This window comes from Heloderma suspectum, chromosome 1, assembly GCF_057233095.1.
Source record: "Heloderma suspectum isolate Gila_16-S chromosome 1, 16-S_ref, whole genome shotgun sequence".
Lineage (NCBI taxonomy): Eukaryota > Metazoa > Chordata > Lepidosauria > Squamata > Helodermatidae > Heloderma > Heloderma suspectum.
The window spans coordinates 436,966,928-436,978,810 of record NC_139458.1 but is presented as its reverse complement, the minus strand read 5'-3'; the positions used below and the strand labels follow the sequence as shown (position 1 = coordinate 436,978,810).

At 48.4% G+C, this 11,883-nt stretch overlaps 1 protein-coding gene across 1 annotated transcript in view; it reads left to right on the top strand.

The window, feature by feature from the left end:
- Nucleotides 1–1,618: 1,618 nt before the first annotated feature.
- PNOC (prepronociceptin) overlaps nt 1,619–11,883 on the top strand; it is a 52,797-nt gene continuing 42,532 nt past the window's right edge. The window contains exon 1 of the mRNA XM_084833095.1: nt 1,619–1,667. The gene's annotated coding sequence lies outside the window, so the exon portion shown is untranslated. The remainder of the gene's footprint in view (nt 1,668–11,883) is intronic.

The following is an 11,883-nucleotide window of genomic DNA, read 5'->3' as shown; positions in this document are numbered from 1 at the left end:
CATTAGAATGATAATTAATTGTAGATTAATAAGGATGAACATGGAATAACTAATTAATTGCAAAAATTATACAACACATACATGATCTCTGTAGCTCAACTTCCCCCAACCTGGTACCCTCCAGATGTGTTGGACTACAACTCCCAGAAGCCTCCAGCTGGCTGGGGGTCCTGGGAATTGTAGTCCAACACATCTGGAGGACACCAGGTTAGAGAAAGCTCCTGTATCCCTGCAGGCCTGCAGTGTCATCTCTTTAGCACATGGGCAGGGTCGAGGCATCGAATGTTGCCTGAGGCCACCTAGTGAGTTTGTGCCAGCAGTGGGATTGGATCCAGTGACTTCCTGGCTCACACTCACAGCCACTCCACTCCACTAGTTCTCGGGGGGGGGGTGTAGCTGAGAGGAAGAGCATATGTTTTGTACGCAGAAGGTCGCAGGTTTCAGAAGGTCTCCAGTTAGAAGAGTCTAGTCCTGGGTGATGGGATGGGCCCCAGAGAGCTGCTGCAGATAATACTGATCTAGTTGGACAAATAATCTGACCTATTATAAGGCAGCTTCCTTTGCTCAAAGGGGTATAGAAGCATCATGTCTCCCTGGGAATCTCATCAGGGATGCCTGAGTGAACAGCTTTGCCATTATCCTTGCAGCCAGAGATCCAAGCATGTTGCCCCGAGAATGAACCATGCGTCAAAAGCCTTGCTTTAGGGCTGGCGGTCTGGTTTTGGCGGCGGCGGCAGCATGGTGAGCCTATGTGTGTGCATGTCCATGTGTGTGTGAGAGAGTGAGTGTCTATGCCCATGCATGTGTCTGTGTGTGAGTGTGAGTCTCTGTGTGTGTGTGTGTGTCTGTGTCCGCATGTGCATGTCTGCCATTGTTCCAGGAGTGCGAAGTGTGACAAACCCTTTCTGGGAAGGTTTCATTGAAGGGTGCTAAGGGGTGCCCAGCTGTTAGTCAGTGCATAAGGCAGGTGGCTTCTTAAGAGGGTGGGACTCACCAATGTCCATGTTAATGGATTGAGGAGGTGTGTGTGTGAGTCATATGTGTGCACACAGGGTGTGCCGGGTGTGCCCAGGCACACTCTAATGTCTCCCCCCCAAAAAGTGGCTTTGTGTTTTAATTAAATTGCATGATACAGTCTTTTAAAGTATAGATTGTTGTATCATGCAATAAGCGCTGAATTGCATAATACAGATGTGGCAGAAAGGTATAGGGTGCCCCCGTTCACTCACAGCGCGCGTCCCCACTATTGCGGTGCCACATCCATGGGTCCTCCGCTCCCCTCCCCCTCCCACTACTATTCTAAAAAATTATTTGACCTATAAAAGCGGCTGCAAAAAATGGTATTTTGTGTCTCATTTTTAAGTAAAGTTTAGTTGTTAATTAAAAAAATAAGTTGAGTTCAGTTCTACTTCCTTTAGTTTGTTTGCTGAATAAAAATAATGTCAATTTATGATTGAGTATTTAACCTGTGTTCACCTTTTAAAAAATAAAATAAATAAAATTCCTGGGTGCACACCCTAGTGAAATTTGCAGTGCCCGCCTATGAGTGTGTGTGTGTGCGTGTGAGTGTGTGCCTACCGTGTACATATACAGGGGCCATGCTGACAGAGACACAGTGCAAGACTCAAACATCTGAGGAAGGCTTGGGACGCAGAGCACACAGGCAGGTAAGCGGCCGCTTGATCTGATTGCCAGCTCTGCATGCCGCTCTGTTCCCTTTGTCTTGGGAGGGTCTTTCACTGCTTGGAAAAGTGAGTTTCGAGCACCGCAGCCTCCTTTTTAGCCAGCCCAGAGCTCTGAAGCTGGGAGATGTTGGTGGGATGGTCCTGGGAGGGGGGCGTTCTGTGCTTTTCAAGCAACCTTCCTCTTCCACAGAACCTCTCATTCAAAGGGAGAAGACATTTAAAGATATTCTTGTCCATGAATGAAGTGGAAAGAATGCCTCCTGTTTTAATAGTTTCTGCTTGGGATGGTTACATAAAATTTGTCTTTGACAAGCCATGCACCTCTTTTTAGGAAAAGCCTCCTTTGGAGGGGTGTGGGGAGTAGCCACAAGAAAATGCATCAAATTTCAGAGAGAAAAATATTTCTCCCTGTATTGAAATTTGTTAGATGGAACAAGGCAGCATTTTGCCAGTAATCTGTGCATTGCTTCTTTCTTTTCTTTTTTTAAAGAAAAAATATGTATTTGTTTTGACTCAACATCGTTTTTGCTTTTCTATTGATCTTTTCCCCCATGTAGCCCTAATTTGTTCCATTTAGAATTCATTTGTTAACCAAAAACCTGCTCTTATTTATCAAAGAAAATACCATTTTGGTTTGTTTCTCTTTTGTTTCATTCACTTGCAAAGGAAATAATCCGCTGGAAGATGCAGTTGTAGATTTCCAACCTAGCTTCAAAGTTCCTTTAGTCTCTCTGCATCACTATTTTCCAACAGTTGATATTTTTAACTACATCCTATTGATAAACCAAATATCCCCCGCCAAAGTTTGGAACTTTATTATGAATGACTAAAGGTTTATTCCCTGAAGTGACTGAATTAGAACAATGCTTTAACAAAAACTGCACAGACAGGAAGAGATGAATATTTTAAGCCATGTTCTCAGAACAAAAGCGAACTGGAGGGTTAGACCCCAACTACCTTCTACTAGGCAAGACAGAACTTCATTTCCTTACAGTTTTCTGCCTCTCTGGAACTGTATTTCTGTGTCTGAAGGTTTCGGGTCTTTGTCTGATGCTTTCCCTGCACCGTGTAATTTAGCCTATTATAGTCAATTTCACGAAAGGTTGCGCATCATGCTGCTTACACTTCTGCAGGCATCTGATCAGCCAGGAAAATCTATAGCAAATGCACGTCTGGAGTGTTTTCCCTGGCTCTGTTGCTAAGGACAGATAGAGAAGGTAATTGTGCTCCCCAAAATTCCAAGGGAGCATGAATTTTCATATTCCAGAACTGCATTAAAATACTACAGAAGTTCCATGTGCCTTTGTGATTAAATGCATTCTGTATCTCTGATGCAAACGGGCTTTTTCTCATTGGGATTGCTATGATTTTTAGAGAGGACATTAATGACGAGATCTGAGCTTTTTCTGTTCGATTTCCCAATTAAGCTCTATTGAAATCAGTGGCACCTACTTTCAGGTAGATCTGGTGTAAGTTCACAACCTGTTTCTCTCATGTGCAGGAAAGCTAACTGCAGCTTTCCAGAATGGAGGGAGGAATTAAACATGGCGAGGATTTAACTGTACCTTCCAAAGAATACTGTGAAACAGTGCTTGGCTTTTTACAATAATCTATTTTATTTCTTTCCTAAGCTTTCATCTGTCAGATGCAAGCTTATCTGTTAGTTTCATGGTGTTCAAGTAGGATTACTACAGCAAAGTGTTCGCAACGATTTAGATTTTTAAAAATGCATATAGGTAAAAGATGCAATGTGTGATTTTAGGTCCTGGGAATACTACCCTAAAGCTGCAGTCCTTAGCAGACTTATTAGACTTATTTCAAATCCCGTTGAAAGCAAGGAGACTTACTTCCAAGTCTAGTGTCTTTGAACAGCATCTCTTTCGGATAACAAAAATCACACGATCTAGCACTGCTGGTTCAGACCAAAGACCCATCTAGTCCTCCAGTGGCCTACAGATTCCCATGGAAGTCCACAGGCAGGCCATGAGGGAAACCGTGCTCCTCTGCGGTTATTCCCCAGCAACTGCAGAGGTTGCATATGACTGTTTTTAAATTCATTATTACATTTACAGTATAGCCTACCTTTTTTCCTCTTGCAAGGAACCCAAGGCAATGTATATGGTCCTCCTCTCTGTTTTCTATCCCAATAGTCCTGTGAAGTAGGTTAGGCTGAGAGTCAATGACTGGCCCAAAGCTTCATGGCCAAGTGGGAGCTAGAGCCTGGATCTCCTGAGTCCCAGTCCAGTACTCTAACTACTACACCACACTGGCTCTCAGCAGCTATCAGACCAAGGCTCCATCTAGTCCAGCATTCTGTTCACACAACGGCTGAGCAGCTGCCCACAGGAGACCCACAAGTAGGACATGAGTGCAACAGCACCCTCCCGCCCATGTTCCCCAGCAACTGGAGTACCTAGGCATACCACCTCTGATACTGGAGGGAGCACAGAGGCATCAGGACCAGTACCTGATAGCCTTCTCCTCCAGGAATTCATCTAATCCCCTTTTAAAATGATCCAATTTGGTGGCCATCATGAAGTGAATTCCATAGTTGAACTCTGCGCTGTGTGAAGAAGCCCTTCGTTTTATCTGTCCTGAATCTCCCACCATTCAGCCTCATGGGATGATTCTGGATTCTAGTATTATGGGTGATAGAGTGAATCCTCTCCCTATCCATTTTTTCCACACCATGCATAATTTTGTATACTTCTCATGCCTCATCCTTACTAACATTTTTTTCTAAACTTAAAAAGACCCCAACCTTGTAACCTGTCCTCCTAGGGGAGTTGCTCCAGCCCCTTGATCACTTTTGCCTTTTTCACATGCCTTTTCCAGGTCTACCATATCCTTCTTGAGGTATATGACCAGAACTGTACACAGTATTCCAAGTGTGGTTCCACCATAGATTTGTTTCATCCTAGATTTGTAGAAAGGCATTATGATATTGGCAGTTTTATTTTCAATTACTTTGCTAATGATCCCCAACTTTATGAGGGGGGGGGGGCTTGAGGCATCAAGACTAGTAGCCATTGACAGCCTTCTCCTCCAGGTATGTGTCTAACCCCCTTTTAAACCCATCCAAATTGGTGGCCATCCCCACATCTCTTGGTAGCAAATTCCATAGTTTGACTATGCTCTGTGTGAAGAAGTCCTTTCTTTTACCTGTCCTGAATCTCCCACCAATCCACTTCATGGGATGAACCCACTGGGTTCTAGTATTAGGAGGAAGGGAGAAAAATGACTCCCTATCCACTTTCTCTACAGCATGCATAATTTTGGACACCCCTATCATGTCTCTCCTGACCCTCCTTTTTTCCAAGCTAAACAATCCCAACTGTTGTAACCTTCCCTCATAGGGAAGATGCTCCAGCCTCTGGATCATTTTGTTGCCCTTTCTTGCACCATTTCCAGCTCCACAATAACCCTTTTTGTTTGGCTGGATTGTGTTCACGGGTGTGCAGACACAATCACTCCCCAAGTGTGAGTCTAACCATGTCTCCACCCAGATGCTATCTGTCCATGCCATCCTGCCAAAGGGAGGGGCAAATATTATCACGTTTGCATGCAATCACAAATCGAGGGAAGCTTCTGGGGATCAAAGAGGGTCTCTTCCCACCACCAGCTTTGCAGGATGATGCAAACGGGGCCTTAGAGTGTGGCTGCATGTAGATGCACACTATGATAACTCAACCGTGTCAGGGAGCAGGAGGTGATGGAGAAAACCCTTTCTTCTAGAAAAGGGCCAGCGTCAAAGGTAGGCATGGTTGGACACCTGCCCAGGGCCTGCCCCCAAGCAGGGGCCCACTGACAAGAGCCTCTGGACTCACTCCTGCTCTTCACCCTTGCAAGCTGCTTGTGCCCCCGCCTCTTGCTCTGGCCCAGACAAGGTGGTGATGAGGAGGCCCAGCAGATGCCACAGCCTCCTCGCTCCTTGGCTCGAGGAGGTGAGCAGCAAGAGCAGCTGGAGGCAGTGGGGTGAGAAAGTGGGCTCCCCGAGGGAAGGCCCATGCAGGGTGACTTGCTCCAAACCTGCAGCCAGCACTATCCTGGAGAGGTGCTACCACTCCGAGCAGAGAATGTTAGGCTAGATGGACAAACAGCTTGACCTGATAGAATCACAGAATCATAGACTAGTGGGGTTGGGAGGGGCCTACCAGACCATCGAGTCCAACCCCCTGCAAAATGCAGGAATGCAAGTCAGAGCATCCCTGACAGGTGGCTGTCCAGCCTCGTCTTGAATGCCTCCAGCGTGGGAGGGCCACCACCTCCCTAGGGAGCTGGTTCCATTGTCATCTTGCTCTGACAGTCAGGAGGTTTCGCCTGATGTTCAGCCGGAATCTGGCGTCCTGTCACTTGAGCCCATTCTTCCATGTCCTGCACTCTGGGACGATGGAGAAGAGATCCTGGCCTTCCCCGCTGGGACCACCTTCCAAGGACTTGAAGAGCGCTATCCCATCTCCCCTCGGTCTTCTCTTCTCCAGGCTAAACAGGCCCAGTTCTTTCAGTCTCTCTTCATGGGGCTTTGTTTCTGTCCCCTGGTCATCTCTGTTGCCATCCTCTGAACCCTCTCCAGTTTGTCTTATATTCTTGACACATGGCGCAACGCCATCTGCACTCGCCCATCCTGTGCTTGTGCGGTGCGCAGTGGGCTGATGGACAGCCAGCTCCACGGGCTGCTTTGTCGCTGGATGGTGATCGCTCCCTTGCATGGATCTGCCGCCACAGATGTAGGACCCCAGCGATGGGAGCCGCCCCTCCAACACAAGGCCTTCCAGCGGCGCCTGTGGGCCTGCATGCTCAGCCACCCGTCAGGGAGCGCACCGTCCTCTTCAGTCCTCCCGCGGCGTGTCCGTCTGTGCTCACAACCTCCCGTTGGAGCTCCCTGTCACATCTTAGAGACAGACACGCTCGGGATGGCAGCGCTCGTGGGCTAGAGAACCCTTGCTCCCGTAACTGCATCTCCCGATCGTCACCTCCAGACACGTCTCCACCGGTGAGCTCGGCTCCCCCAGCTCCAAGTCCACTCCGAGAGCTCCTCAGGCCCGGCATGCAAAGCAGGCGTGGTTGGGCACCTCCAGCAGGGGTCCGCTGGCAACAGCCCCCTGGAATTGCTCCTCCTCTTTGCCTTTGCAACCGGCTTGTTTGCCTGCCTCTCGTTCTGGCCCAGATGATGGTGGCGGCAAGACAGAAGAGCTGCAGAGGCGCAGCGGCCTGCTCTCTCAGCGGCTCCCTTCCTGTCCATCAAGCAAGTGGTATCAATCAGGAGAGGCTGGTGTCTCCGATGTCAGTGGGGCAGCGAATCCACTTCGGGTTTCAGTCAGAACCAGTCAGAACTCTCAAGGAGCTGACCAAGGTTCTTCGCCCAAGCCCCCAAAATAGGTTCGGCACCTTGGAGAGTTCCTTGAGAGTTCTGACTGGTTCTGACTGAAACCCGGAGTGGCTTCATTGCCCCACTGACATCGGAAACACCAGCCTCCACTGCCTGGCATGGAGAAAGCTGGCACAACGGAGTGTTACCTGTCACACAGGTGTTAAAGCCCCCCCCCAGCCCCGACCCCCCGCACAACTATACTGTGATGCAGGCTTTGCTGAGAGATCCACGATCAGTTCTCTGACCAATGCGATACTTGCAGGATTTTAAAATAAACCATCACACTTGCTTATTTTCAACAATTATATTGTTTTAGAGTCTTGACAACCCATGTGTGGTCTACGACTCCCATTGCCCATATTGGCTGGGGTGGGGCTTTTTTTCCAACACATCTGGAGGGTGCCAGGCTGGGGAGGGCTGCTTTAGAATCAGTGGAGGCTGGTGGCTCCGATGTCAGCGGGGCTGTAAAACCACACTGGGTTTCAGTCAGAACCAGTCAGAACTCTCAAGGAGCTACTCAAGGTGCTAAAGCCATTAGATTCAGCACCTTGGATAGCTCCTGGAGAGTTCTGACTGGTTCTGACTGAAACCCAGAGTGGATTCACAGCCCCACTGACATGGGAGCCACCTGCCTCCGGTGTGTCCAATTATTCCACCCCCCACCCCCACCCCAAAATAAATGCTAGTGTTCTTCCCATTTTACAGGCAAGAAGCTGAGAGGCCAGGAGAGGAAGTTCCCCCAAGGCCACCCAGCCAGCTCATCAACAGGAAGGATGTGAACTCTAAGTAATGGCAGAGTCAGACATTCGCCGTTCGTGACAATTCATGCCACGAGTCCCCGGTTTAATTCCCGGCTTCCCCAAGATGGGCTGGGTGGGGCTACTGTCTGAAGCCCTGGGGAAATGCTACCGGTCTGTGTTGACCCTACTGGGCTGGACCAGTGCTCTGACTTGCTATAAGGCCACTTCTGATGTTCCTATGAGAGGTGAGGGGGGCAGTTGGGGTTTTGAGAACAGAAAGGCAGGTTTGGGGGCAGAGGATGGGAGCTGAAAACACCACTCCTGTCCGACATCCTCGGGATCCCCTCCTCCCTACACAGCCTCTTGGACCTGGGTCTTCACAGACTTGGGGCACAATCTAGGAAAACCTCTGGACAGTTCTACTGGAGACAGCCCGTGTGGACACTCTCCAGTAGAAGAGAGACATGATAGAGTTCTACAAAATTATGCATGGTGTGGAGAATGTGGATAGGGAGACCTTTTTCTCCCTCTTTCAAAATACTATACTAGAACCCAGGGTCATCCATGAGGCTGACTGGTGGGAGATTCAGGACAGAGAAAAGGAAGGGCTTCTACACACAGCGCATAGCTAAACGATGGAATTTGCTACCACAGGATGCAGTGATGGCCACCAAGTTGGATGGCTTTAAAAGGGGGTTGGACAAATGCCTGGAGGAGAAGGCTATCAATGGCTACTAGTCTTGATAGCCACGTGCTACCTCCAGAACCAGAGGCAGTGAGCCTATGTACACCAGTTGCTGGGGAACATGGGTAGGAGGGTGCTGTTGTGCTCATATCCTGCTTGTGGGTCTTCCGTGGGCAGCTGGTTGGCCACTGTGAGAACAGAATGCTGGACTAGATGGACCCTTGGTCTGATCCAGCCTCAGGGCATTTCTTATGTCCCCAGGTTCAGTTCATGGCATCTCCCATTAAAAGGTCTCAGGAAAGACCAGGAAGGTAATCTTGTCTTCTGGTCACTGCTTACAAAATCTTCAATATGGGTGATTCATAAACATAATTAATTAATTAAAGACCCATCTTTGCTTGAGACCCTAGAGAAGTGCTGCCTGTCAAAGGAGGCAGCATTGGACCAGCTCAGCCTTTTCCAGATCTGGTGCCCTCCAGATGTGCTGGACTGCAAATCCCATCATTCCCAGCCAGTGCTGGAGGAAGGCTGGGCTAGGTTGTCCAGCAATAATACTTTACAATTGTATAACGATGATCATGATCATGATGATTATGAGGAGGAGAAGAAGAAGAAGAAGAAGAGGAGGAGGAGGAGGAAGAGGAAGGAGAAGGAGATTTGTAGAGCACTTCACATGCAAAGCACTTCACAACAACCCTGTGAGGTAAGTCAGTGAGTCCATATTATTAGCCCCCATGTTGAAGATGGCTGGACTGGAATTGAGAGATAGTAGCTTGTTTCAGGCCACCTGGTCAGCCCAGAACAGAGGCAAGATTCAAACCCGGGACGTCCAGATTTGCAGCTCAGTCTCTTAGCCACCACGCTAGTCAATTTTAAATCAGCTTCGTCATACCTAAGGTGACTAAGGGCCAATTCATATATGACCTGTAGCACTGGAGCCCCATCTTTACAGCCAGATCTCTGGGAAGTGTTGGATATGTAAGAAGGAATCACATAGGTCAGCCAATCAAGTCTCCTGCCTAAATAATAAAAGCTGCAGTTGCACCAAACTGTGCTAATGGCTGTTATCAGGCCCTATGAACTGAGTCATTAATACCACGTTTCATTGCTACTCTTCAGTGCTTGAAATGAGCAAAGAAATTTGGAGCAAGGCATGGCTTATGAAACAGGTAAGCAGAGAAATGTGGAACATTTCGCAGCAGCCAGTTTAGGGAGTGACGAAGGTTGTAGGGGTGGGTGAGAAATCCGTTCCTTCAAGATTTCGGTACCAATGTGCCAGATGAGCACCTCCAGAGCCAATAAGCCACCTGAGGCTGAGACAGAGTCACATGCCAAAATCCACACTTTTCCAAGCTTGGCGATGATGCAGTTTATTGGTGAAGATGCAAACAAAAAATGTGCATATTAGTGGAAAGTGCACATAAATATGTCCAAAACTGGATTACATCAATGGAAAAGTACTTGTGGAAATGCGCATGTTTGAGAAATGCACACAGAAATGCATATATTTGGGGAACGTGTGCACCAAAAAAGCAAATATCTGTGCAGACTTTTATTTCTAAGTTCCCAAACTTACGCGGAAATGGGATGGAACAAGCTCAAGACTGAAAACCCAGCGGTGAGAATGTCATTAACAGATCCGCCCATCCCTAGAAGGTTGACAGAGAGGTACAGAGACAAAAACTCTGCCTCCTTCACCTTTGTCCTACCCTACATACTCACATGATGAACTACCTGGCAGGGACTCGTGTGCTCTTCAACCATTATAGCGCCAATGGTGCGAGGCGCTCTACAGCCACCCAGAAACATCTGGTCCTTGCAAGACAAAGTGGGTATGTGGGATGCATTGGAAGGTGCTGGCAGAGGATCAAACGTAATAAAGAAGCAAACAGATGGAATGAAGGAGAGTTGTTTGCTGGGGAAAGCCCTGGGGAATCATGGAACCATTTCCAGACTCCCTTTTCTGTCCAAGGACATGCAACAGCCAGCAGCCTCAGGCGCTTCTAAGAGATACAGACTATTCACACCCATTTCAATCTGGGTTCTTGCCAGGATTCGGTATGGAAATTGCCACAGTTTTGATTTTAATTGATACACCAGCTACTTACATTCCTGGAGACTACAGATTTGGTTGTTGTTTTGCATACCCTAGTAAGGTGCCAACTTGATTACTGCGATAGCCTCTACATGGGGCTCCCCTTGGAGGCAATCCTCAAGGTTTAGCTAGTCAGAATGCAGCAGCACATCTAATGGGTGCTGACCATTGGGAGCCTGTGCCAGTGATCCTATGAGAGCTCCACTGGTTGCCAGTTTGCTCCCAGGCTAAACTCATGTTGCTGAGTTTGTTCTTTAAAGCCCTAAATGGTCTGGGTTGGGGACATCCCAGGGAATGATTTTGCCCATGTATACCAACTCTGCTCCCTGAGTGGGTTAAAGATTATTCCAGAGGGACGGTGCCTAGCACTACCCATCAAGAGGTTTTGTGCAGCTATTTTGTCTTTCCATCCTTAATGGATTTTCTGTGAGAAGGAGAGGGAGAGGAGGAGGAGGAGGAGAAGGAGAAGGAGCAGCACTGGAAAACATAGGAGGGTTACAAATGGAAGACGACAATGCCTGGGCCCCGCTGTGAATGAGGCAGGGTGAGTGCATACTACGAGACTCATCCGGAAGCACCCTAAGATCAAGAGGAGAAGCACTGATTCCATCAGCACCATTATCCGTGCTGAGGCTCTCTTTTACCAGCAAGGGTGTTGAGCCTCTTTCAGCTCCAGGGCCACATTCCATTCTGGAGATGCTGGGGGGGGGGCATTCCAGTGGTGGGTGGGGCTGAAGACAAAAACGGCAGGGGCCCAAACACCAGTCTGTTGTAGCTTCAAACTCTTCCAGCCAGGAACTCAACCTTCGGAGAGGCGTTTGAATTTTCAGAATGGGGAAAAACTGTGGCAAAGCTGGGGAATCTCCAAGTGATTGTCAGGTGTGGGGAGGGGAGGGGAGGGGCCTTCTGGGCAACCACAGAGGGCGTTTGGGAGCCCAGATTTGGCCCATGGGCTTGATGTTCAAGACCCTTGCTTTGCCTGTGCTGGCTGGCCCCAGATTCTGGAACTCAGCCCCTCCCAGCTAGATCTTCCCAGCTCTCTTCAGGGTGCAACACTATGCACATTTAGGCAGAAGAAAGTCCTACAACTCCCAGCATCCCCCAGCCAGCCATTGCTTGCTGGGGGATGCTGGGAGCTGCAGGGCATTTTCTGACTAAACATGCATAGCATTGCACCCTTAGTCACCTAGCAATCTAGGAAACATTAGTTTTCACTTCATTTTCAGCTGGGAAACAAGCTGAAGCTATTATTCTTGAGCTGTTACTCTGAATGCTGGCTCTTTTGTTTATGATTTTAAATGGCATTT